We start from the raw sequence: 21,209 nt of genomic DNA on the forward strand, positions 1-21,209 counted from the left end.
GTTTGGCTCTCAGTCTCCATGTTGCTGATCCTGGATCTGCTGAGATGTCCCAGGCCATTGTTGGCTTTGATCCTCATACATTTAACTTTGTCCTCAGAAAGGACAAGTTCCAAAAAGTCAAACAGGGACTAGTTTTGCATTTGACGTAGCCAAACTGCATGCGCCTGGAGAAGCCAAAAGGCTTACAGCACCTGGTATTCCCAGGCGGTCTCCCATCCAAGTACTAACCAGGCCCGACTCTGCTTGGCTTCTGAGATCTGACGAGATCAGGCGTGTTCAGGGTGGTGTGGCCGTAAGCCAGCAATGGAATCACAAACCAGCTCTTTATAGATTCTGAGACAGAATCTGTTATTGTATTCCGACTTGTAAAATAGAACTATACTGTTTAGAGAAGACGCAGTTTATGAGCATGTCGTGGGATTGAGCTTCCCTGGTTTCTCTATATGACAACGGACACAAAACTACACACAGGGAACAGAGGCTTTTGACAGACACTAAGTTATCTGAGAGTCCCATTTTCAGCTGCAAAGAACAATCACATCAGGGAAGTCAACGTGCAGGCTCAACAGCAGCCTCTCAAGCCAGCTCTCTGGTAAAAATAGGGGAAACGTATGGTTCCAGCACCCATATAACATATATTTGTCACAGGGACTGTGGCTTACGGCCACACCGCCCTGAACACGCCCGATCTCGTCCGATCTCGGAAGCCAAGCAGGGTCGGGCCTGGTTAGTACTTGGATGGGAGACCGCTTGGGAATACCAGGTGCTGTAAGCTTTTTTCTCTTCTCTCTGCGGCCTGCATGTAACATCTGACCATCACCGTGTGCCACACAGACACCAGGAAGTTAACCAGCTTGGGCTGCTGCTGATTGGTTGGCAGACACCTCTGTTTCTGTTTGGCTCTCAGTCTCCATGTTGCTGATCCTGGATCTGCTGAGATGTCCCAGGCCATTGTTGGCTTTGATCCTCATACATTTAACTTTGTCCTCAGAAAGGACAAGTTCCAAAAAGTCAAACAGGGACTAGTTTTGCATTTGACGTAGCCAAACTGCATGCGCCTGGAGAAGCCAAAAGGCTTACAGCACCTGGTATTCCCAGGCGGTCTCCCATCCAAGTACTAACCAGGCCCGACTCTGCTTGGCTTCTGAGATCTGACGAGATCAGGCGTGTTCAGGGTGGTGTGGCCGTAAGCCAGCAATGGAATCACAAACCAGCTCTTTATAGATTCTGAGACAGAATCTGTTATTGTATTCCGACTTGTAAAATAGAACTATACTGTTTAGAGAAGACGCAGTTTATGAGCATGTCGTGGGATTGAGCTTCCCTGGTTTCTCTATATGACAACGGACACAAAACTACACACAGGGAACAGAGGCTTTTGAGAGACACTAAGTTATCTGAGAGTCCCATTTTCAGCTGCAAAGAACAATCACATCAGGGAAGTCAACGTGCAGGCTCAACAGCAGCCTCTCAAGCCAGCTCTCTGGTAAAAATAGGGGAAACGTATGGTTCCAGCACCCATATAACATATATTTGTCACAGGGACTGTGGCTTACGGCCACACCGCCCTGAACACGCCAGATCTCGTCCGATCTCGGAAGCCAAGCAGGGTCGGGCCTGGTTAGTACTTGGATGGGAGACCGCTTGGGAATACCAGGTGCTGTAAGCTTTTTTCTCTTCTCTCTGCGGCCTGCATGTAACATCTGACCATCACCGTGTGCCACACAGACACCAGGAAGTTAACCAGCTTGGGCTGCTGCTGATTGGTTGGCAGACACCTCTGTTTCTGTTTGGCTCTCAGTCTCCATGTTGCTGATCCTGGATCTGCTGAGATGTCCCAGGCCATTGTTGGCTTTGATCCTCATACATTTAACTTTGTCCTCAGAAAGGACAAGTTCCAAAAAGTCAAACAGGGACTAGTTTTGCATTTGACGTAGCCAAACTGCATGCGCCTGGAGAAGCCAAAAGGCTTACAGCACCTGGTATTCCCAGGCGGTCTCCCATCCAAGTACTAACCAGGCCCGACTCTGCTTGGCTTCTGAGATCTGACGAGATCAGGCGTGTTCAGGGTGGTGTGGCCGTAAGCCAGCAATGGAATCACAAACCAGCTCTTTATAGATTCTGAAACAGAATCTGTTATTGTATTCCGACTTGTAAAATAGAACTATACTGTTTAGAGAAGACGCAGTTTATGAGCATGTCGTGGGATTGAGCTTCCCTGGTTTCTCTATATGACAACGGACACAAAACTACACACAGGGAACAGAGGCTTTTGACAGACACTAAGTTATCTGAGAGTCCCATTTTCAGCTGCAAAGAACAATCACATCAGGGAAGTCAACGTGCAGGCTCAACAGCAGCCTCTCAAGCCAGCTCTCTGGTAAAAATAGGGGAAACGTATGGTTCCAGCACCCATATAACATATATTTGTCACAGGGACTGTGGCTTACGGCCACACCGCCCTGAACACGCCCGATCTCGTCCGATCTCGGAAGCCAAGCAGGGTCGGGCCTGGTTAGTACTTGGATGGGAGACCGCTTGGGAATACCAGGTGCTGTAAGCTTTTTTCTCTTCTCTCTGCGGCCTGCATGTAACATCTGACCATCACCGTGTGCCACACAGACACCAGGAAGTTAACCAGCTTGGGCTGCTGCTGATTGGTTGGCAGACACCTCTGTTTCTGTTTGGCTCTCAGTCTCCATGTTGCTGATCCTGGATCTGCTGAGATGTCCCAGGCCATTGTTGGCTTTGATCCTCATACATTTAACTTTGTCCTCAGAAAGGACAAGTTCCAAAAAGTCAAACAGGGACTAGTTTTGCATTTGACGTAGCCAAACTGCATGCGCCTGGAGAAGCCAAAAGGCTTACAGCACCTGATATTCCCAGGCGGTCTCCCATCCAAGTACTAACCAGGCCCGACTCTGCTTGGCTTCTGAGATCTGACGAGATCAGGCGTGTTCAGGGTGGTGTGGCCGTAAGCCAGCAATGGAATCACAAACCAGCTCTTTATAGATTCTGAGACAGAATCTGTTATTGTATTCCGACTTGTAAAATAGAACTATACTGTTTAGAGAAGACGCAGTTTATGAGCATGTCGTGGGATTGAGCTTCCCTGGTTTCTCTATATGACAACGGACACAAAACTACACACAGGGAACAGAGGCTTTTGAGAGACACTAAGTTATCTGAGAGTCCCATTTTCAGCTGCAGAGAACAATCACATCAGGGAAGTCAACGTGCAGGCTCAACAGCAGCCTCTCAAGCCAGCTCTCTGGTAAAAATAGGGGAAACGTATGGTTCCAGCACCTATATAACATATATTTGTCACAGGGACTGTGGCTTACGGCCACACCGCCCTGAACACGCCCGATCTCGTCCGATCTCGGAAGCCAAGCAGGGTCGGGCCTGGTTAGTACTTGGATGGGAGACCGCTTGGGAATACCAGGTGCTGTAAGCTTTTTTCTCTTCTCTCTGCGGCCTGCATGTAACATCTGACCATCACCGTGTGCCACACAGACACCAGGAAGTTAACCAGCTTGGGCTGCTGCTGATTGGTTGGCAGACACCTCTGTTTCTGTTTGGCTCTCAGTCTCCATGTTGCTGATCCTGGATCTGCTGAGATGTCCCAGGCCATTGTTGGCTTTGATCCTCATACATTTAACTTTGTCCTCAGAAAGGACAAGTTCCAAAAAGTCAAACAGGGACTAGTTTTGCATTTGACGTAGCCAAACTGCATGCGCCTGGAGAAGCCAAAAGGCTTACAGCACCTGGTATTCCCAGGCGGTCTCCCATCCAAGTACTAACCAGGCCCGACTCTGCTTGGCTTCTGAGATCTGACGAGATCAGGCGTGTTCAGGGTGGTGTGGCCGTAAGCCAGCAATGGAATCACAAACCAGCTCTTTATAGATTCTGAGACAGAATCTGTTATTGTATTCCGACTTGTAAAATAGAACTATACTGTTTAGAGAAGACGCAGTTTATGAGCATGTCGTGGGATTGAGCTTCCCTGGTTTCTCTATATGACAACGGACACAAAACTACACACAGGGAACAGAGGCTTTTGACAGACACTAAGTTATCTGAGAGTCCCATTTTCAGCTGCAAAGAACAATCACATCAGGGAAGTCAACGTGCAGGCTCAACAGCAGCCTCTCAAGCCAGCTCTCTGGTAAAAATAGGGGAAACGTATGGTTCCAGCACCCATATAACATATATTTGTCACAGGGACTGTGGCTTACGGCCACACCGCCCTGAACACGCCCGATCTCGTCCGATCTCGGAAGCCAAGCAGGGTCGGGCCTGGTTAGTACTTGGATGGGAGACCGCTTGGGAATACCAGGTGCTGTAAGCTTTTTTCTCTTCTCTCTGCGGCCTGCATGTAACATCTGACCATCACCGTGTGCCACACAGACACCAGGAAGTTAACCAGCTTGGGCTGCTGCTGATTGGTTGGCAGACACCTCTGTTTCTGTTTGGCTCTCAGTCTCCATGTTGCTGATCCTGGATCTGCTGAGATGTCCCAGGCCATTGTTGGCTTTGATCCTCATACATTTAACTTTGTCCTCAGAAAGGACAAGTTCCAAAAAGTCAAACAGGGACTAGTTTTGCATTTGACGTAGCCAAACTGCATGCGCCTGGAGAAGCCAAAAGGCTTACAGCACCTGGTATTCCCAGGCGGTCTCCCATCCAAGTACTAACCAGGCCCGACTCTGCTTGGCTTCTGAGATCTGACAAGATCAGGCGTGTTCAGGGTGGTGTGGCCGTAAGCCAGCAATGGAATCACAAACCAGCTCTTTATAGATTCTGAGACAGAATCTGTTATTGTATTCCGACTTGTAAAATAGAACTATACTGTTTAGAGAAGACGCAGTTTATGAGCATGTCGTGGGATTGAGCTTCCCTGGTTTCTCTATATGACAACGGACACAAAACTACACACAGGGAACAGAGGCTTTTGACAGACACTAAGTTATCTGAGAGTCCCATTTTCAGCTGCAAAGAACAATCACATCAGGGAAGTCAACGTGCAGGCTCAACAGCAGCCTCTCAAGCCAGCTCTCTGGTAAAAATAGGGGAAACGTATGGTTCCAGCACCCATATAACATATATTTGTCACAGGGACTGTGGCTTACGGCCACACCGCCCTGAACACGCCCGATCTCGTCCGATCTCGGAAGCCAAGCAGGGTCGGGCCTGGTTAGTACTTGGATGGGAGACCGCTTGGGAATACCAGGTGCTGTAAGCTTTTTTCTCTTCTCTCTGCGGCCTGCATGTAACATCTGACCATCACCGTGTGCCACACAGACACCAGGAAGTTAACCAGCTTGGGCTGCTGCTGATTGGTTGGCAGACACCTCTGTTTCTGTTTGGCTCTCAGTCTCCATGTTGCTGATCCTGGATCTGCTGAGATGTCCCAGGCCATTGTTGGCTTTGATCCTCATACATTTAACTTTGTCCTCAGAAAGGACAAGTTCCAAAAAGTCAAACAGGGACTAGTTTTGCATTTGACGTAGCCAAACTGCATGCGCCTGGAGAAGCCAAAAGGCTTACAGCACCTGGTATTCCCAGGCGGTCTCCCATCCAAGTACTAACCAGGCCCGACTCTGCTTGGCTTCTGAGATCTGACGAGATCAGGCGTGTTCAGGGTGGTGTGGCCGTAAGCCAGCAATGGAATCACAAACCAGCTCTTTATAGATTCTGAGACAGAATCTGTTATTGTATTCCGACTTGTAAAATAGAACTATACTGTTTAGAGAAGACGCAGTTTATGAGCATGTCGTGGGATTGAGCTTCCCTGGTTTCTCTATATGACAACGGACACAAAACTACACACAGGGAACAGAGGCTTTTGACAGACACTAAGTTATCTGAGAGTCCCATTTTCAGCTGCAAAGAACAATCACATCAGGGAAGTCAACGTGCAGGCTCAACAGCAGCCTCTCAAGCCAGCTCTCTGGTAAAAATAGGGGAAACGTATGGTTCCAGCACCCATATAACATATATTTGTCACAGGGACTGTGGCTTACGGCCACACCGCCCTGAACACGCCCGATCTCGTCCGATCTCGGAAGCCAAGCAGGGTCGGGCCTGGTTAGTACTTGGATGGGAGACCGCTTGGGAATACCAGGTGCTGTAAGCTTTTTTCTCTTCTCTCTGCGGCCTGCATGTAACATCTGACCATCACCGTGTGCCACACAGACACCAGGAAGTTAACCAGCTTGGGCTGCTGCTGATTGGTTGGCAGACACCTCTGTTTCTGTTTGGCTCTCAGTCTCCATGTTGCTGATCCTGGATCTGCTGAGATGTCCCAGGCCATTGTTGGCTTTGATCCTCATACATTTAACTTTGTCCTCAGAAAGGACAAGTTCCAAAAAGTCAAACAGGGACTAGTTTTGCATTTGACGTAGCCAAACTGCATGCGCCTGGAGAAGCCAAAAGGCTTACAGCACCTGGTATTCCCAGGCGGTCTCCCATCCAAGTACTAACCAGGCCCGACTCTGCTTGGCTTCTGAGATCTGACGAGATCAGGCGTGTTCAGGGTGGTGTGGCCGTAAGCCAGCAATGGAATCACAAACCAGCTCTTTATAGATTCTGAAACAGAATCTGTTATTGTATTCCGACTTGTAAAATAGAACTATACTGTTTAGAGAAGACGCAGTTTATGAGCATGTCGTGGGATTGAGCTTCCCTGGTTTCTCTATATGACAACGGACACAAAACTACACACAGGGAACAGAGGCTTTTGACAGACACTAAGTTATCTGAGAGTCCCATTTTCAGCTGCAAAGAACAATCACATCAGGGAAGTCAACGTGCAGGCTCAACAGCAGCCTCTCAAGCCAGCTCTCTGGTAAAAATAGGGGAAACGTATGGTTCCAGCACCCATATAACATATATTTGTCACAGGGACTGTGGCTTACGGCCACACCGCCCTGAACACGCCCGATCTCGTCCGATCTCGGAAGCCAAGCAGGGTCGGGCCTGGTTAGTACTTGGATGGGAGACCGCTTGGGAATACCAGGTGCTGTAAGCTTTTTTCTCTTCTCTCTGCGGCCTGCATGTAACATCTGACCATCACCGTGTGCCACACAGACACCAGGAAGTTAACCAGCTTGGGCTGCTGCTGATTGGTTGGCAGACACCTCTGTTTCTGTTTGGCTCTCAGTCTCCATGTTGCTGATCCTGGATCTGCTGAGATGTCCCAGGCCATTGTTGGCTTTGATCCTCATACATTTAACTTTGTCCTCAGAAAGGACAAGTTCCAAAAAGTCAAACAGGGACTAGTTTTGCATTTGACGTAGCCAAACTGCATGCGCCTGGAGAAGCCAAAAGGCTTACAGCACCTGATATTCCCAGGCGGTCTCCCATCCAAGTACTAACCAGGCCCGACTCTGCTTGGCTTCTGAGATCTGACGAGATCAGGCGTGTTCAGGGTGGTGTGGCCGTAAGCCAGCAATGGAATCACAAACCAGCTCTTTATAGATTCTGAGACAGAATCTGTTATTGTATTCCGACTTGTAAAATAGAACTATACTGTTTAGAGAAGACGCAGTTTATGAGCATGTCGTGGGATTGAGCTTCCCTGGTTTCTCTATATGACAACGGACACAAAACTACACACAGGGAACAGAGGCTTTTGAGAGACACTAAGTTATCTGAGAGTCCCATTTTCAGCTGCAGAGAACAATCACATCAGGGAAGTCAACGTGCAGGCTCAACAGCAGCCTCTCAAGCCAGCTCTCTGGTAAAAATAGGGGAAACGTATGGTTCCAGCACCCATATAACATATATTTGTCACAGGGACTGTGGCTTACGGCCACACCGCCCTGAACACGCCCGATCTCGTCCGATCTCGGAAGCCAAGCAGGGTCGGGCCTGGTTAGTACTTGGATGGGAGACCGCTTGGGAATACCAGGTGCTGTAAGCTTTTTTCTCTTCTCTCTGCGGCCTGCATGTAACATCTGACCATCACCGTGTGCCACACAGACACCAGGAAGTTAACCAGCTTGGGCTGCTGCTGATTGGTTGGCAGACACCTCTGTTTCTGTTTGGCTCTCAGTCTCCATGTTGCTGATCCTGGATCTGCTGAGATGTCCCAGGCCATTGTTGGCTTTGATCCTCATACATTTAACTTTGTCCTCAGAAAGGACAAGTTCCAAAAAGTCAAACAGGGACTAGTTTTGCATTTGACGTAGCCAAACTGCATGCGCCTGGAGAAGCCAAAAGGCTTACAGCACCTGGTATTCCCAGGCGGTCTCCCATCCAAGTACTAACCAGGCCCGACTCTGCTTGGCTTCTGAGATCTGACGAGATCAGGCGTGTTCAGGGTGGTGTGGCCGTAAGCCAGCAATGGAATCACAAACCAGCTCTTTATAGATTCTGAAACAGAATCTGTTATTGTATTCCGACTTGTAAAATAGAACTATACTGTTTAGAGAAGACGCAGTTTATGAGCATGTCGTGGGATTGAGCTTCCCTGGTTTCTCTATATGACAACGGACACAAAACTACACACAGGGAACAGAGGCTTTTGACAGACACTAAGTTATCTGAGAGTCCCATTTTCAGCTGCAAAGAACAATCACATCAGGGAAGTCAACGTGCAGGCTCAACAGCAGCCTCTCAAGCCAGCTCTCTGGTAAAAATAGGGGAAACGTATGGTTCCAGCACCCATATAACATATATTTGTCACAGGGACTGTGGCTTACGGCCACACCGCCCTGAACACGCCCGATCTCGTCCGATCTCGGAAGCCAAGCAGGGTCGGGCCTGGTTAGTACTTGGATGGGAGACCGCTTGGGAATACCAGGTGCTGTAAGCTTTTTTCTCTTCTCTCTGCGGCCTGCATGTAACATCTGACCATCACCGTGTGCCACACAGACACCAGGAAGTTAACCAGCTTGGGCTGCTGCTGATTGGTTGGCAGACACCTCTGTTTCTGTTTGGCTCTCAGTCTCCATGTTGCTGATCCTGGATCTGCTGAGATGTCCCAGGCCATTGTTGGCTTTGATCCTCATACATTTAACTTTGTCCTCAGAAAGGACAAGTTCCAAAAAGTCAAACAGGGACTAGTTTTGCATTTGACGTAGCCAAACTGCATGCGCCTGGAGAAGCCAAAAGGCTTACAGCACCTGGTATTCCCAGGCGGTCTCCCATCCAAGTACTAACCAGGCCCGACTCTGCTTGGCTTCTGAGATCTGACGAGATCAGGCGTGTTCAGGGTGGTGTGGCCGTAAGCCAGCAATGGAATCACAAACCAGCTCTTTATAGATTCTGAGACAGAATCTGTTATTGTATTCCGACTTGTAAAATAGAACTATACTGTTTAGAGAAGACGCAGTTTATGAGCATGTCGTGGGATTGAGCTTCCCTGGTTTCTCTATATGACAACGGACACAAAACTACACACAGGGAACAGAGGCTTTTGAGAGACACTAAGTTATCTGAGAGTCCCATTTTCAGCTGCAAAGAACAATCACATCAGGGAAGTCAACGTGCAGGCTCAACAGCAGCCTCTCAAGCCAGCTCTCTGGTAAAAATAGGGGAAACGTATGGTTCCAGCACCCATATAACATATATTTGTCACAGGGACTGTGGCTTACGGCCACACCGCCCTGAACACGCCAGATCTCGTCCGATCTCGGAAGCCAAGCAGGGTCGGGCCTGGTTAGTACTTGGATGGGAGACCGCTTGGGAATACCAGGTGCTGTAAGCTTTTTTCTCTTCTCTCTGCGGCCTGCATGTAACATCTGACCATCACCGTGTGCCACACAGACACCAGGAAGTTAACCAGCTTGGGCTGCTGCTGATTGGTTGGCAGACACCTCTGTTTCTGTTTGGCTCTCAGTCTCCATGTTGCTGATCCTGGATCTGCTGAGATGTCCCAGGCCATTGTTGGCTTTGATCCTCATACATTTAACTTTGTCCTCAGAAAGGACAAGTTCCAAAAAGTCAAACAGGGACTAGTTTTGCATTTGACGTAGCCAAACTGCATGCGCCTGGAGAAGCCAAAAGGCTTACAGCACCTGGTATTCCCAGGCGGTCTCCCATCCAAGTACTAACCAGGCCCGACTCTGCTTGGCTTCTGAGATCTGACGAGATCAGGCGTGTTCAGGGTGGTGTGGCCGTAAGCCAGCAATGGAATCACAAACCAGCTCTTTATAGATTCTGAAACAGAATCTGTTATTGTATTCCGACTTGTAAAATAGAACTATACTGTTTAGAGAAGACGCAGTTTATGAGCATGTCGTGGGATTGAGCTTCCCTGGTTTCTCTATATGACAACGGACACAAAACTACACACAGGGAACAGAGGCTTTTGACAGACACTAAGTTATCTGAGAGTCCCATTTTCAGCTGCAAAGAACAATCACATCAGGGAAGTCAACGTGCAGGCTCAACAGCAGCCTCTCAAGCCAGCTCTCTGGTAAAAATAGGGGAAACGTATGGTTCCAGCACCCATATAACATATATTTGTCACAGGGACTGTGGCTTACGGCCACACCGCCCTGAACACGCCCGATCTCGTCCGATCTCGGAAGCCAAGCAGGGTCGGGCCTGGTTAGTACTTGGATGGGAGACCGCTTGGGAATACCAGGTGCTGTAAGCTTTTTTCTCTTCTCTCTGCGGCCTGCATGTAACATCTGACCATCACCGTGTGCCACACAGACACCAGGAAGTTAACCAGCTTGGGCTGCTGCTGATTGGTTGGCAGACACCTCTGTTTCTGTTTGGCTCTCAGTCTCCATGTTGCTGATCCTGGATCTGCTGAGATGTCCCAGGCCATTGTTGGCTTTGATCCTCATACATTTAACTTTGTCCTCAGAAAGGACAAGTTCCAAAAAGTCAAACAGGGACTAGTTTTGCATTTGACGTAGCCAAACTGCATGCGCCTGGAGAAGCCAAAAGGCTTACAGCACCTGATATTCCCAGGCGGTCTCCCATCCAAGTACTAACCAGGCCCGACTCTGCTTGGCTTCTGAGATCTGACGAGATCAGGCGTGTTCAGGGTGGTGTGGCCGTAAGCCAGCAATGGAATCACAAACCAGCTCTTTATAGATTCTGAGACAGAATCTGTTATTGTATTCCGACTTGTAAAATAGAACTATACTGTTTAGAGAAGACGCAGTTTATGAGCATGTCGTGGGATTGAGCTTCCCTGGTTTCTCTATATGACAACGGACACAAAACTACACACAGGGAACAGAGGCTTTTGAGAGACACTAAGTTATCTGAGAGTCCAATTTTCAGCTGCAGAGAACAATCACATCAGGGAAGTCAACGTGCAGGCTCAACAGCAGCCTCTCAAGCCAGCTCTCTGGTAAAAATAGGGGAAACGTATGGTTCCAGCACCCATATAACATATATTTGTCACAGGGACTGTGGCTTACGGCCACACCGCCCTGAACACGCCCGATCTCGTCCGATCTCGGAAGCCAAGCAGGGTCGGGCCTGGTTAGTACTTGGATGGGAGACCGCTTGGGAATACCAGGTGCTGTAAGCTTTTTTCTCTTCTCTCTGCGGCCTGCATGTAACATCTGACCATCACCGTGTGCCACACAGACACCAGGAAGTTAACCAGCTTGGGCTGCTGCTGATTGGTTGGCAGACACCTCTGTTTCTGTTTGGCTCTCAGTCTCCATGTTGCTGATCCTGGATCTGCTGAGATGTCCCAGGCCATTGTTGGCTTTGATCCTCATACATTTAACTTTGTCCTCAGAAAGGACAAGTTCCAAAAAGTCAAACAGGGACTAGTTTTGCATTTGACGTAGCCAAACTGCATGCGCCTGGAGAAGCCAAAAGGCTTACAGCACCTGGTATTCCCAGGCGGTCTCCCATCCAAGTACTAACCAGGCCCGACTCTGCTTGGCTTCTGAGATCTGACGAGATCAGGCGTGTTGAGGGTGGTGTGGCCGTAAGCCAGCAATGGAATCACAAACCAGCTCTTTATAGATTCTGAAACAGAATCTGTTATTGTATTCCGACTTGTAAAATAGAACTATACTGTTTAGAGAAGACGCAGTTTATGAGCATGTCGTGGGATTGAGCTTCCCTGGTTTCTCTATATGACAACGGACACAAAACTACACACAGGGAACAGAGGCTTTTGACAGACACTAAGTTATCTGAGAGTCCCATTTTCAGCTGCAAAGAACAATCACATCAGGGAAGTCAACGTGCAGGCTCAACAGCAGCCTCTCAAGCCAGCTCTCTGGTAAAAATAGGGGAAACGTATGGTTCCAGCACCCATATAACATATATTTGTCACAGGGACTGTGGCTTACGGCCACACCGCCCTGAACACGCCCGATCTCGTCCGATCTCGGAAGCCAAGCAGGGTCGGGCCTGGTTAGTACTTGGATGGGAGACCGCTTGGGAATACCAGGTGCTGTAAGCTTTTTTCTCTTCTCTCTGCGGCCTGCATGTAACATCTGACCATCACCGTGTGCCACACAGACACCAGGAAGTTAACCAGCTTGGGCTGCTGCTGATTGGTTGGCAGACACCTCTGTTTCTGTTTGGCTCTCAGTCTCCATGTTGCTGATCCTGGATCTGCTGAGATGTCCCAGGCCATTGTTGGCTTTGATCCTCATACATTTAACTTTGTCCTCAGAAAGGACAAGTTCCAAAAAGTCAAACAGGGACTAGTTTTGCATTTGACGTAGCCAAACTGCATGCGCCTGGAGAAGCCAAAAGGCTTACAGCACCTGGTATTCCCAGGCGGTCTCCCATCCAAGTACTAACCAGGCCCGACTCTGCTTGGCTTCTGAGATCTGACGAGATCAGGCGTGTTCAGGGTGGTGTGGCCGTAAGCCAGCAATGGAATCACAAACCAGCTCTTTATAGATTCTGAGACAGAATCTGTTATTGTATTCCGACTTGTAAAATAGAACTATACTGTTTAGAGAAGACGCAGTTTATGAGCATGTCGTGGGATTGAGCTTCCCTGGTTTCTCTATATGACAACGGACACAAAACTACACACAGGGAACAGAGGCTTTTGACAGACACTAAGTTATCTGAGAGTCCCATTTTCAGCTGCAAAGAACAATCACATCAGGGAAGTCAACGTGCAGGCTCAACAGCAGCCTCTCAAGCCAGCTCTCTGGTAAAAATAGGGGAAACGTATGGTTCCAGCACCCATATAACATATATTTGTCACAGGGACTGTGGCTTACGGCCACACCGCCCTGAACACGCCCGATCTCGTCCGATCTCGGAAGCCAAGCAGGGTCGGGCCTGGTTAGTACTTGGATGGGAGACCGCTTGGGAATACCAGGTGCTGTAAGCTTTTTTCTCTTCTCTCTGCGGCCTGCATGTAACATCTGACCATCACCGTGTGCCACACAGACACCAGGAAGTTAACCAGCTTGGGCTGCTGCTGATTGGTTGGCAGACACCTCTGTTTCTGTTTGGCTCTCAGTCTCCATGTTGCTGATCCTGGATCTGCTGAGATGTCCCAGGCCATTGTTGGCTTTGATCCTCATACATTTAACTTTGTCCTCAGAAAGGACAAGTTCCAAAAAGTCAAACAGGGACTAGTTTTGCATTTGACGTAGCCAAACTGCATGCGCCTGGAGAAGCCAAAAGGCTTACAGCACATGGTATTCCCAGGCGGTCTCCCATCCAAGTACTAACCAGGCCCGACTCTGCTTGGCTTCTGAGATCTGACGAGATCAGGCGTGTTCAGGGTGGTGTGGCCGTAAGCCAGCAATGGAATCACAAACCAGCTCTTTATAGATTCTGAGACAGAATCTGTTATTGTATTCCGACTTGTAAAATAGAACTATACTGTTTAGAGAAGACGCAGTTTATGAGCATGTCGTGGGATTGAGCTTCCCTGGTTTCTCTATATGACAACGGACACAAAACTACACACAGGGAACAGAGGCTTTTGACAGACACTAAGTTATCTGAGAGTCCCATTTTCAGCTGCAAAGAACAATCACATCAGGGAAGTCAACGTGCAGGCTCAACAGCAGCCTCTCAAGCCAGCTCTCTGGTAAAAATAGGGGAAACGTATGGTTCCAGCACCCATATAACATATATTTGTCACAGGGACTGTGGCTTACGGCCACACCGCCCTGAACACGCCCGATCTCGTCCGATCTCGGAAGCCAAGCAGGGTCGGGCCTGGTTAGTACTTGGATGGGAGACCGCTTGGGAATACCAGGTGCTGTAAGCTTTTTTCTCTTCTCTCTGCGGCCTGCATGTAACATCTGACCATCACCGTGTGCCACACAGACACCAGGAAGTTAACCAGCTTGGGCTGCTGCTGATTGGTTGGCAGACACCTCTGTTTCTGTTTGGCTCTCAGTCTCCATGTTGCTGATCCTGGATCTGCTGAGATGTCCCAGGCCATTGTTGGCTTTGATCCTCATACATTTAACTTTGTCCTCAGAAAGGACAAGTTCCAAAAAGTCAAACAGGGACTAGTTTTGCATTTGACGTAGCCAAACTGCATGCGCCTGGAGAAGCCAAAAGGCTTACAGCACCTGGTATTCCCAGGCGGTCTCCCATCCAAGTACTAACCAGGCCCGACTCTGCTTGGCTTCTGAGATCTGACGAGATCAGGCGTGTTCAGGGTGGTGTGGCCGTAAGCCAGCAATGGAATCACAAACCAGCTCTTTATAGATTCTGAAACAGAATCTGTTATTGTATTCCGACTTGTAAAATAGAACTATACTGTTTAGAGAAGACGCAGTTTATGAGCATGTCGTGGGATTGAGCTTCCCTGGTTTCTCTATATGACAACGGACACAAAACTACACACAGGGAACAGAGGCTTTTGACAGACACTAAGTTATCTGAGAGTCCCATTTTCAGCTGCAAAGAACAATCACATCAGGGAAGTCAACGTGCAGGCTCAACAGCAGCCTCTCAAGCCAGCTCTCTGGTAAAAATAGGGGAAACGTATGGTTCCAGCACCCATATAACATATATTTGTCACAGGGACTGTGGCTTACGGCCACACCGCCCTGAACACGCCCGATCTCGTCCGATCTCGGAAGCCAAGCAGGGTCGGGCCTGGTTAGTACTTGGATGGGAGACCGCTTGGGAATACCAGGTGCTGTAAGCTTTTTTCTCTTCTCTCTGCGGCCTGCATGTAACATCTGACCATCACCGTGTGCCACACAGACACCAGGAAGTTAACCAGCTTGGGCTGCTGCTGATTGGTTGGCAGACACCTCTGTTTCTGTTTGGCTCTCAGTCTCCATGTTGCTGATCCTGGATCTGCTGAGATGTCCCAGGCCATTGTTGGCTTTGATCCTCATACATTTAACTTTGTCCTCAGAAAGGACAAGTTCCAAAAAGTCAAACAGGGACTAGTTTTGCATTTGACGTAGCCAAACTGCATGCGCCTGGAGAAGCCAAAAGGCTTACAGCACCTGGTATTCCCAGGCGGTCTCCCATCCAAGTACTAACCAGGCCCGACTCTGCTTGGCTTCTGAGATCTGACGAGATCAGGCGTGTTCAGGGTGGTGTGGCCGTAAGCCAGCAATGGAATCACAAACCAGCTCTTTATAGATTCTGAGACAGAATCTGTTATTGTATTCCGACTTGTAAAATAGAACTATACTGTTTAGAGAAGACGCAGTTTATGAGCATGTCGTGGGATTGAGCTTCCCTGGTTTCTCTATATGACAACGGACACAAAACTACACACAGGGAACAGAGGCTTTTGACAGACACTAAGTTATCTGAGAGTCCCATTTTCAGCTGCAAAGAACAATCACATCAGGGAAGTCAACGTGCAGGCTCAACAGCAGCCTCTCAAGCCAGCTCTCTGGTAAAAATAGGGGAAACGTATGGTTCCAGCACCCATATAACATATATTTGTCACAGGGACTGTGGCTTACGGCCACACCGCCCTGAACACGCCCGATCTCGTCCGATCTCGGAAGCCAAGCAGGGTCGGGCCTGGTTAGTACTTGGATGGGAGACCGCTTGGGAATACCAGGTGCTGTAAGCTTTTTTCTCTTCTCTCTGCGGCCTGCATGTAACATCTGACCATCACCGTGTGCCACACAGACACCAGGAAGTTAACCAGCTTGGGCTGCTGCTGATTGGTTGGCAGACACCTCTGTTTCTGTTTGGCTCTCAGTCTCCATGTTGCTGATCCTGGATCTGCTGAGATGTCCCAGGCCATTGTTGGCTTTGATCCTCATACATTTAACTTTGTCCTCAGAAAGGACAAGTTCCAAAAAGTCAAACAGGGACTAGTTTTGCATTTGACGTAGCCAAACTGCATGCGCCTGGAGAAGCCAAAAGGCTTACAGCACCTGGTATTCCCAGGCGGTCTCCCATCCAAGTACTAACCAGGCCCGACTCTGCTTGGCTTCTGAGATCTGACGAGATCAGGCGTGTTCAGGGTGGTGTGGCCGTAAGCCAGCAATGGAATCACAAACCAGCTCTTTATAGATTCTGAGACAGAATCTGTTATTGTATTCCGACTTGTAAAATAGAACTATACTGTTTAGAGAAGACGCAGTTTATGAGCATGTCGTGGGATTGAGCTTCCCTGGTTTCTCTATATGACAACGGACACAAAACTACACACAGGGAACAGAGGCTTTTGACAGACACTAAGTTATCTGAGAGTCCCATTTTCAGCTGCAAAGAACAATCACATCAGGGAAGTCAACGTGCAGGCTCAACAGCAGCCTCTCAAGCCAGCTCTCTGGTAAAAATAGGGGAAACGTATGGTTCCAGCACCCATATAACATATATTTGTCACAGGGACTGTGGCTTACGGCCACACCGCCCTGAACACGCCCGATCTCGTCCGATCTCGGAAGCCAAGCAGGGTCGGGCCTGGTTAGTACTTGGATGGGAGACCGCTTGGGAATACCAGGTGCTGTAAGCTTTTTTCTCTTCTCTCTGCGGCCTGCATGTAACATCTGACCATCACCGTGTGCCACACAGACACCAGGAAGTTAACCAGCTTGGGCTGCTGCTGATTGGTTGGCAGACACCTCTGTTTCTGTTTGGCTCTCAGTCTCCATGTTGCTGATCCTGGATCTGCTGAGATGTCCCAGGCCATTGTTGGCTTTGATCCTCATACATTTAACTTTGTCCTCAGAAAGGACAAGTTCCAAAAAGTCAAACAGGGACTAGTTTTGCATTTGACGTAGCCAAACTGCATGCGCCTGGAGAAGCCAAAAGGCTTACAGCACCTGGTATTCCCAGGCGGTCTCCCATCCAAGTACTAACCAGGCCCGACTCTGCTTGGCTTCTGAGATCTGACGAGATCAGGCGTGTTCGGGGTGGTGTGGCCGTAAGCCAGCAATGGAATCACAAACCAGCTCTTTATAGAATCTGAGACAGAATCTGTTATTGTATTCCGACTTGTAAAATAGAACTATACTGTTTAGAGAAGACGCAGTTTATGAGCATGTCGTGGGATTGAGCTTCCCTGGTTTCTCTATATGACAACGGACACAAAACTACACACAGGGAACAGAGGCTTTTGACAGACACTAAGTTATCTGAGAGTCCCATTTTCAGCTGCAAAGAACAATCACATCAGGGAAGTCAACGTGCAGGCTCAACAGCAGCCTCTCAAGCCAGCTCTCTGGTAAAAATAGGGGAAACGTATGGTTCCAGCACCCATATAACATATATTTGTCACAGGGACTGTGGCTTACGGCCACACCGCCCTGAACACGCCCGATCTCGTCCGATCTCGGAAGCCAAGCAGGGTCTGGCCTGGTTAGTACTTGGATGGGAGACCGCTTGGGAATACCAGGTGCTGTAAGCTTTTTTCTCTTCTCTCTGCGGCCTGCATGTAACATCTGACCATCACCGTGTGCCACACAGACACCAGGAAGTTAACCAGCTTGGGCTGCTGCTGATTGGTTGGCAGACACCTCTGTTTCTGTTTGGCTCTCAGTCTCCATGTTGCTGATCCTGGATCTGCTGAGATGTCCCAGGCCATTGTTGGCTTTGATCCTCATACATTTAACTTTGTCCTCAGAAAGGACAAGTTCCAAAAAGTCAAACAGGGACTAGTTTTGCATTTGACGTAGCCAAACTGCATGCGCCTGGAGAAGCCAAAAGGCTTACAGCACCTGGTATTCCCAGGCGGTCTCCCATCCAAGTACTAACCAGGCCCGACTCTGCTTGGCTTCTGAGATCTGACGAGATCAGGCGTGTTCAGGGTGGTGTGGCCGTAAGCCAGCAATGGAATCACAAACCAGCTCTTTATAGATTCTGAGACAGAATCTGTTATTGTATTCCGACTTGTAAAATAGAACTATACTGTTTAGAGAAGACGCAGTTTATGAGCATGTCGTGGGATTGAGCTTCCCTGGTTTCTCTATATGACAACGGACACAAAACTACACACAGGGAACAGAGGCTTTTGACAGACACTAAGTTATCTGAGAGTCCCATTTTCAGCTGCAAAGAACAATCACATCAGGGAAGTCAACGTGCAGGCTCAACAGCAGCCTCTCAAGCCAGCTCTCTGGTAAAAATAGGGGAAACGTATGGTTCCAGCACCCATATAACATATATTTGTCACAGGGACTGTGGCTTACGGCCACACCGCCCTGAACACGCCCGATCTCGTCCGATCTCGGAAGCCAAGCAGGGTCGGGCCTGGTTAGTACTTGGATGGGAGACCGCTTGGGAATACCAGGTGCTGTAAGCTTTTTTCTCTTCTCTCTGCGGCCTGCATGTAACATCTGACCATCACCGTGTGCCACACAGACACCAGGAAGTTAACCAGCTTGGGCTGCTGCTGATTGGTTGGCAGACACCTCTGTTTCTGTTTGGCTCTCAGTCTCCATGTTGCTGATCCTGGATCTGCTGAGATGTCCCAGGCCATTGTTGGCTTTGATCCTCATACATTTAACTTTGTCCTCAGAAAGGACAAGTTCCAAAAAGTCAAACAGGGACTAGTTTTGCATTTGACGTAGCCAAACTGCATGCGCCTGGAGAAGCCAAAAGGCTTACAGCACCTGGTATTCCCAGGCGGTCTCCCATCCAAGTACTAACCAGGCCCGACTCTGCTTGGCTTCTGAGATCTGACGAGATCAGGCGTGTTCGGGGTGGTGTGGCCGTAAGCCAGCAATGGAATCACAAACCAGCTCTTTATAGAATCTGAGACAGAATCTGTTATTGTATTCCGACTTGTAAAATAGAACTATACTGTTTAGAGAAGACGCAGTTTATGAGCATGTCGTGGGATTGAGCTTCCCTGGTTTCTCTATATGACAACGGACACAAAACTACACACAGGGAACAGAGGCTTTTGACAGACACTAAGTTATCTGAGAGTCCCATTTTCAGCTGCAAAGAACAATCACATCAGGGAAGTCAACGTGCAGGCTCAACAGCAGCCTCTCAAGCCAGCTCTCTGGTAAAAATAGGGGAAACGTATGGTTCCAGCACCCATATAACATATATTTGTCACAGGGACTGTGGCTTACGGCCACACCGCCCTGAACACGCCCGATCTCGTCCGATCTCGGAAGCCAAGCAGGGTCTGGCCTGGTTAGTACTTGGATGGGAGACCGCTTGGGAATACCAGGTGCTGTAAGCTTTTTTCTCTTCTCTCTGCGGCCTGCATGTAACATCTGACCATCACCGTGTGCCACACAGACACCAGGAAGTTAACCAGCTTGGGCTGCTGCTGATTGGTTGGCAGACACCTCTGTTTCTGTTTGGCTCTCAGTCTCCATGTTGCTGATCCTGGATCTGCTGAGATGTCCCAGGCCATTGTTGGCTTTGATCCTCATACATTTAACTTTGTCCTCAGAAAGGACAAGTTCCAAAAAGTCAAACAGGGACTAGTTTTGCATTTGACGTAGCCAAACTGCATGCGCCTGGAGAAGCCAAAAGGCTTACAGCACCTGGTATTCCCAGGCGGTCTCCCATCCAAGTACTAACCAGGCCCGACTCTGCTTGGCTTCTGAGATCTGACGAGATCAGGCGTGTTCAGGGTGGTGTGGCCGTAAGCCAGCAATGGAATCACAAACCAGCTCTTTATAGATTCTGAAACAGAATCTGTTATTGTATTCCGACTTGTAAAATAGAACTATACTGTTTAGAGAAGACGCAGTTTATGAGCATGTCGTGGGATTGAGCTTCCCTGGTTTCTCTATATGACAACGGACACAAAACTACACACAGGGAACAGAGGCTTTTGACAGACACTAAGTTATCTGAGAGTCCCATTTTCAGCTGCAAAGAACAATCACATCAGGGAAGTCAACGTGCAGGCTCAACAGCAGCCTCTCAAGCCAGCTCTCTGGTAAAAATAGGGGAAACGTATGGTTCCAGCACCCATATAACATATATTTGTCACAGGGACTGTGGCTTACGGCCACACCGCCCTGAACACGCCCGATCTCGTCCGATCTCGGAAGCCAAGCAGGGTCGGGCCTGGTTAGTACTTGGATGGGAGACCGCTTGGGAATACCAGGTGCTGTAAGCTTTTTTCTCTTCTCTCTGCGGCCTGCATGTAACATCTGACCATCACCGTGTGCCACACAGACACCAGGAAGTTAACCAGCTTGGGCTGCTGCTGATTGGTTGGCAGACACCTCTGTTTCTGTTTGGCTCTCAGTCTCCATGTTGCTGATCCTGGATCTGCTGAGATGTCCCAGGCCATTGTTGGCTTTGATCCTCATACATTTAACTTTGTCCTCAGAAAGGACAAGTTCCAAAAAGTCAAACAGGGACTAGTTTTGCATTTGACGTAGCCAAACTGCATGCGCCTGGAGAAGCCAAAAGGCTTACAGCACCTGGTATTCCCAGGCGGTCTCCCATCCAAGTACTAACCAGGCCCGACTCTGCTTGGCTTCTGAGATCTGACGAGATCAGGCGTGTTCAGGGTGGTGTGGCCGTAAGCCAGCAATGGAATCACAAACCAGCTCTTTATAGATTCTGAGACAGAATCTGTTATTGTATTCCGACTTGTAAAATAGAACTATACTGTTTAGAGAAGACGCAGTTTATGAGCATGTCGTGGGATTGAGCTTCCCTGGTTTCTCTATATGACAACGGACACAAAACTACACACAGGGAACAGAGGCTTTTGACAGACACTAAGTTATCTGAGAGTCCCATTTTCAGCTGCAAAGAACAATCACATCAGGGAAGTCAACGTGCAGGCTCAACAGCAGCCTCTCAAGCCAGCTCTCTGGTAAAAATAGGGGAAACGTATGGTTCCAGCACCCATATAACATATATTTGTCACA

General features: G+C 48.7%; 47 non-coding genes across 47 annotated transcripts; 23 read left to right on the forward strand and 24 right to left on the reverse strand.

Moving 5' to 3' along the window:
* Window positions 1–179: 179 nt before the first annotated feature.
* Window positions 180–298, reverse strand: LOC142392679 (5S ribosomal RNA). The gene has a single exon (XR_012771317.1). It is a non-coding gene; the product is annotated as a 5S ribosomal RNA (ribosomal RNA).
* A 358-nt stretch (window positions 299–656) lies between these two features.
* On the forward strand, window positions 657–775 carry LOC142393819 (5S ribosomal RNA). Its single transcript, XR_012772228.1, has one exon. It is a non-coding gene; the product is annotated as a 5S ribosomal RNA (ribosomal RNA).
* A 298-nt stretch (window positions 776–1,073) lies between these two features.
* LOC142392680 (5S ribosomal RNA) lies at window positions 1,074–1,192 on the reverse strand. The gene has a single exon (XR_012771318.1). It is a non-coding gene; the product is annotated as a 5S ribosomal RNA (ribosomal RNA).
* Window positions 1,193–1,550: 358 nt separating this feature from the next.
* On the forward strand, window positions 1,551–1,669 carry LOC142393050 (5S ribosomal RNA). The gene has a single exon (XR_012771672.1). It is a non-coding gene; the product is annotated as a 5S ribosomal RNA (ribosomal RNA).
* Window positions 1,670–1,967: 298 nt separating this feature from the next.
* Window positions 1,968–2,086, reverse strand: LOC142392681 (5S ribosomal RNA). The gene has a single exon (XR_012771319.1). It is a non-coding gene; the product is annotated as a 5S ribosomal RNA (ribosomal RNA).
* A 358-nt stretch (window positions 2,087–2,444) lies between these two features.
* LOC142393820 (5S ribosomal RNA) lies at window positions 2,445–2,563 on the forward strand. The gene has a single exon (XR_012772229.1). It is a non-coding gene; the product is annotated as a 5S ribosomal RNA (ribosomal RNA).
* Window positions 2,564–2,861: 298 nt separating this feature from the next.
* LOC142393071 (5S ribosomal RNA) lies at window positions 2,862–2,980 on the reverse strand. Its single transcript, XR_012771693.1, has one exon. It is a non-coding gene; the product is annotated as a 5S ribosomal RNA (ribosomal RNA).
* Window positions 2,981–3,338: 358 nt separating this feature from the next.
* Window positions 3,339–3,457, forward strand: LOC142393821 (5S ribosomal RNA). The gene has a single exon (XR_012772230.1). It is a non-coding gene; the product is annotated as a 5S ribosomal RNA (ribosomal RNA).
* Window positions 3,458–3,755: 298 nt separating this feature from the next.
* On the reverse strand, window positions 3,756–3,874 carry LOC142392682 (5S ribosomal RNA). The gene has a single exon (XR_012771320.1). It is a non-coding gene; the product is annotated as a 5S ribosomal RNA (ribosomal RNA).
* Window positions 3,875–4,232: 358 nt separating this feature from the next.
* LOC142393822 (5S ribosomal RNA) lies at window positions 4,233–4,351 on the forward strand. The gene has a single exon (XR_012772231.1). It is a non-coding gene; the product is annotated as a 5S ribosomal RNA (ribosomal RNA).
* A 298-nt stretch (window positions 4,352–4,649) lies between these two features.
* Window positions 4,650–4,768, reverse strand: LOC142393326 (5S ribosomal RNA). The gene has a single exon (XR_012771936.1). It is a non-coding gene; the product is annotated as a 5S ribosomal RNA (ribosomal RNA).
* A 358-nt stretch (window positions 4,769–5,126) lies between these two features.
* On the forward strand, window positions 5,127–5,245 carry LOC142393823 (5S ribosomal RNA). The gene has a single exon (XR_012772232.1). It is a non-coding gene; the product is annotated as a 5S ribosomal RNA (ribosomal RNA).
* Window positions 5,246–5,543: 298 nt separating this feature from the next.
* On the reverse strand, window positions 5,544–5,662 carry LOC142392683 (5S ribosomal RNA). Its single transcript, XR_012771321.1, has one exon. It is a non-coding gene; the product is annotated as a 5S ribosomal RNA (ribosomal RNA).
* A 358-nt stretch (window positions 5,663–6,020) lies between these two features.
* LOC142393824 (5S ribosomal RNA) lies at window positions 6,021–6,139 on the forward strand. Its single transcript, XR_012772233.1, has one exon. It is a non-coding gene; the product is annotated as a 5S ribosomal RNA (ribosomal RNA).
* Window positions 6,140–6,437: 298 nt separating this feature from the next.
* Window positions 6,438–6,556, reverse strand: LOC142392684 (5S ribosomal RNA). Its single transcript, XR_012771322.1, has one exon. It is a non-coding gene; the product is annotated as a 5S ribosomal RNA (ribosomal RNA).
* A 358-nt stretch (window positions 6,557–6,914) lies between these two features.
* On the forward strand, window positions 6,915–7,033 carry LOC142393825 (5S ribosomal RNA). Its single transcript, XR_012772234.1, has one exon. It is a non-coding gene; the product is annotated as a 5S ribosomal RNA (ribosomal RNA).
* A 298-nt stretch (window positions 7,034–7,331) lies between these two features.
* On the reverse strand, window positions 7,332–7,450 carry LOC142393072 (5S ribosomal RNA). Its single transcript, XR_012771694.1, has one exon. It is a non-coding gene; the product is annotated as a 5S ribosomal RNA (ribosomal RNA).
* A 358-nt stretch (window positions 7,451–7,808) lies between these two features.
* Window positions 7,809–7,927, forward strand: LOC142393827 (5S ribosomal RNA). The gene has a single exon (XR_012772236.1). It is a non-coding gene; the product is annotated as a 5S ribosomal RNA (ribosomal RNA).
* Window positions 7,928–8,225: 298 nt separating this feature from the next.
* On the reverse strand, window positions 8,226–8,344 carry LOC142392685 (5S ribosomal RNA). Its single transcript, XR_012771323.1, has one exon. It is a non-coding gene; the product is annotated as a 5S ribosomal RNA (ribosomal RNA).
* A 358-nt stretch (window positions 8,345–8,702) lies between these two features.
* LOC142393828 (5S ribosomal RNA) lies at window positions 8,703–8,821 on the forward strand. Its single transcript, XR_012772237.1, has one exon. It is a non-coding gene; the product is annotated as a 5S ribosomal RNA (ribosomal RNA).
* Window positions 8,822–9,119: 298 nt separating this feature from the next.
* LOC142392686 (5S ribosomal RNA) lies at window positions 9,120–9,238 on the reverse strand. The gene has a single exon (XR_012771324.1). It is a non-coding gene; the product is annotated as a 5S ribosomal RNA (ribosomal RNA).
* A 358-nt stretch (window positions 9,239–9,596) lies between these two features.
* Window positions 9,597–9,715, forward strand: LOC142393051 (5S ribosomal RNA). The gene has a single exon (XR_012771673.1). It is a non-coding gene; the product is annotated as a 5S ribosomal RNA (ribosomal RNA).
* A 298-nt stretch (window positions 9,716–10,013) lies between these two features.
* LOC142392687 (5S ribosomal RNA) lies at window positions 10,014–10,132 on the reverse strand. Its single transcript, XR_012771325.1, has one exon. It is a non-coding gene; the product is annotated as a 5S ribosomal RNA (ribosomal RNA).
* A 358-nt stretch (window positions 10,133–10,490) lies between these two features.
* Window positions 10,491–10,609, forward strand: LOC142393829 (5S ribosomal RNA). The gene has a single exon (XR_012772238.1). It is a non-coding gene; the product is annotated as a 5S ribosomal RNA (ribosomal RNA).
* Window positions 10,610–10,907: 298 nt separating this feature from the next.
* LOC142393073 (5S ribosomal RNA) lies at window positions 10,908–11,026 on the reverse strand. The gene has a single exon (XR_012771695.1). It is a non-coding gene; the product is annotated as a 5S ribosomal RNA (ribosomal RNA).
* Window positions 11,027–11,384: 358 nt separating this feature from the next.
* Window positions 11,385–11,503, forward strand: LOC142393830 (5S ribosomal RNA). Its single transcript, XR_012772239.1, has one exon. It is a non-coding gene; the product is annotated as a 5S ribosomal RNA (ribosomal RNA).
* Window positions 11,504–11,801: 298 nt separating this feature from the next.
* LOC142393325 (5S ribosomal RNA) lies at window positions 11,802–11,920 on the reverse strand. The gene has a single exon (XR_012771935.1). It is a non-coding gene; the product is annotated as a 5S ribosomal RNA (ribosomal RNA).
* A 358-nt stretch (window positions 11,921–12,278) lies between these two features.
* LOC142393832 (5S ribosomal RNA) lies at window positions 12,279–12,397 on the forward strand. The gene has a single exon (XR_012772240.1). It is a non-coding gene; the product is annotated as a 5S ribosomal RNA (ribosomal RNA).
* Window positions 12,398–12,695: 298 nt separating this feature from the next.
* LOC142392689 (5S ribosomal RNA) lies at window positions 12,696–12,814 on the reverse strand. The gene has a single exon (XR_012771327.1). It is a non-coding gene; the product is annotated as a 5S ribosomal RNA (ribosomal RNA).
* A 358-nt stretch (window positions 12,815–13,172) lies between these two features.
* Window positions 13,173–13,291, forward strand: LOC142393833 (5S ribosomal RNA). The gene has a single exon (XR_012772241.1). It is a non-coding gene; the product is annotated as a 5S ribosomal RNA (ribosomal RNA).
* A 298-nt stretch (window positions 13,292–13,589) lies between these two features.
* LOC142393420 (5S ribosomal RNA) lies at window positions 13,590–13,708 on the reverse strand. Its single transcript, XR_012772025.1, has one exon. It is a non-coding gene; the product is annotated as a 5S ribosomal RNA (ribosomal RNA).
* A 358-nt stretch (window positions 13,709–14,066) lies between these two features.
* On the forward strand, window positions 14,067–14,185 carry LOC142393834 (5S ribosomal RNA). Its single transcript, XR_012772242.1, has one exon. It is a non-coding gene; the product is annotated as a 5S ribosomal RNA (ribosomal RNA).
* Window positions 14,186–14,483: 298 nt separating this feature from the next.
* Window positions 14,484–14,602, reverse strand: LOC142392690 (5S ribosomal RNA). Its single transcript, XR_012771328.1, has one exon. It is a non-coding gene; the product is annotated as a 5S ribosomal RNA (ribosomal RNA).
* Window positions 14,603–14,960: 358 nt separating this feature from the next.
* Window positions 14,961–15,079, forward strand: LOC142393835 (5S ribosomal RNA). The gene has a single exon (XR_012772243.1). It is a non-coding gene; the product is annotated as a 5S ribosomal RNA (ribosomal RNA).
* Window positions 15,080–15,377: 298 nt separating this feature from the next.
* LOC142392692 (5S ribosomal RNA) lies at window positions 15,378–15,496 on the reverse strand. The gene has a single exon (XR_012771329.1). It is a non-coding gene; the product is annotated as a 5S ribosomal RNA (ribosomal RNA).
* Window positions 15,497–15,854: 358 nt separating this feature from the next.
* LOC142393836 (5S ribosomal RNA) lies at window positions 15,855–15,973 on the forward strand. Its single transcript, XR_012772244.1, has one exon. It is a non-coding gene; the product is annotated as a 5S ribosomal RNA (ribosomal RNA).
* Window positions 15,974–16,271: 298 nt separating this feature from the next.
* LOC142392693 (5S ribosomal RNA) lies at window positions 16,272–16,390 on the reverse strand. Its single transcript, XR_012771330.1, has one exon. It is a non-coding gene; the product is annotated as a 5S ribosomal RNA (ribosomal RNA).
* Window positions 16,391–16,748: 358 nt separating this feature from the next.
* Window positions 16,749–16,867, forward strand: LOC142393837 (5S ribosomal RNA). The gene has a single exon (XR_012772245.1). It is a non-coding gene; the product is annotated as a 5S ribosomal RNA (ribosomal RNA).
* Window positions 16,868–17,165: 298 nt separating this feature from the next.
* LOC142393236 (5S ribosomal RNA) lies at window positions 17,166–17,284 on the reverse strand. Its single transcript, XR_012771850.1, has one exon. It is a non-coding gene; the product is annotated as a 5S ribosomal RNA (ribosomal RNA).
* Window positions 17,285–17,642: 358 nt separating this feature from the next.
* LOC142393139 (5S ribosomal RNA) lies at window positions 17,643–17,761 on the forward strand. The gene has a single exon (XR_012771758.1). It is a non-coding gene; the product is annotated as a 5S ribosomal RNA (ribosomal RNA).
* Window positions 17,762–18,059: 298 nt separating this feature from the next.
* LOC142392694 (5S ribosomal RNA) lies at window positions 18,060–18,178 on the reverse strand. Its single transcript, XR_012771331.1, has one exon. It is a non-coding gene; the product is annotated as a 5S ribosomal RNA (ribosomal RNA).
* Window positions 18,179–18,536: 358 nt separating this feature from the next.
* On the forward strand, window positions 18,537–18,655 carry LOC142393839 (5S ribosomal RNA). The gene has a single exon (XR_012772247.1). It is a non-coding gene; the product is annotated as a 5S ribosomal RNA (ribosomal RNA).
* A 298-nt stretch (window positions 18,656–18,953) lies between these two features.
* LOC142393237 (5S ribosomal RNA) lies at window positions 18,954–19,072 on the reverse strand. The gene has a single exon (XR_012771851.1). It is a non-coding gene; the product is annotated as a 5S ribosomal RNA (ribosomal RNA).
* Window positions 19,073–19,430: 358 nt separating this feature from the next.
* On the forward strand, window positions 19,431–19,549 carry LOC142393140 (5S ribosomal RNA). The gene has a single exon (XR_012771759.1). It is a non-coding gene; the product is annotated as a 5S ribosomal RNA (ribosomal RNA).
* Window positions 19,550–19,847: 298 nt separating this feature from the next.
* On the reverse strand, window positions 19,848–19,966 carry LOC142392695 (5S ribosomal RNA). Its single transcript, XR_012771332.1, has one exon. It is a non-coding gene; the product is annotated as a 5S ribosomal RNA (ribosomal RNA).
* Window positions 19,967–20,324: 358 nt separating this feature from the next.
* LOC142393840 (5S ribosomal RNA) lies at window positions 20,325–20,443 on the forward strand. Its single transcript, XR_012772248.1, has one exon. It is a non-coding gene; the product is annotated as a 5S ribosomal RNA (ribosomal RNA).
* Window positions 20,444–20,741: 298 nt separating this feature from the next.
* LOC142392696 (5S ribosomal RNA) lies at window positions 20,742–20,860 on the reverse strand. Its single transcript, XR_012771333.1, has one exon. It is a non-coding gene; the product is annotated as a 5S ribosomal RNA (ribosomal RNA).
* Window positions 20,861–21,209: the final 349 nt, after the last annotated feature.

Source organism: Odontesthes bonariensis, chromosome 11, assembly GCF_027942865.1.
Source record: "Odontesthes bonariensis isolate fOdoBon6 chromosome 11, fOdoBon6.hap1, whole genome shotgun sequence".
Classification (NCBI taxonomy): domain Eukaryota; kingdom Metazoa; phylum Chordata; class Actinopteri; order Atheriniformes; family Atherinopsidae; genus Odontesthes; species Odontesthes bonariensis.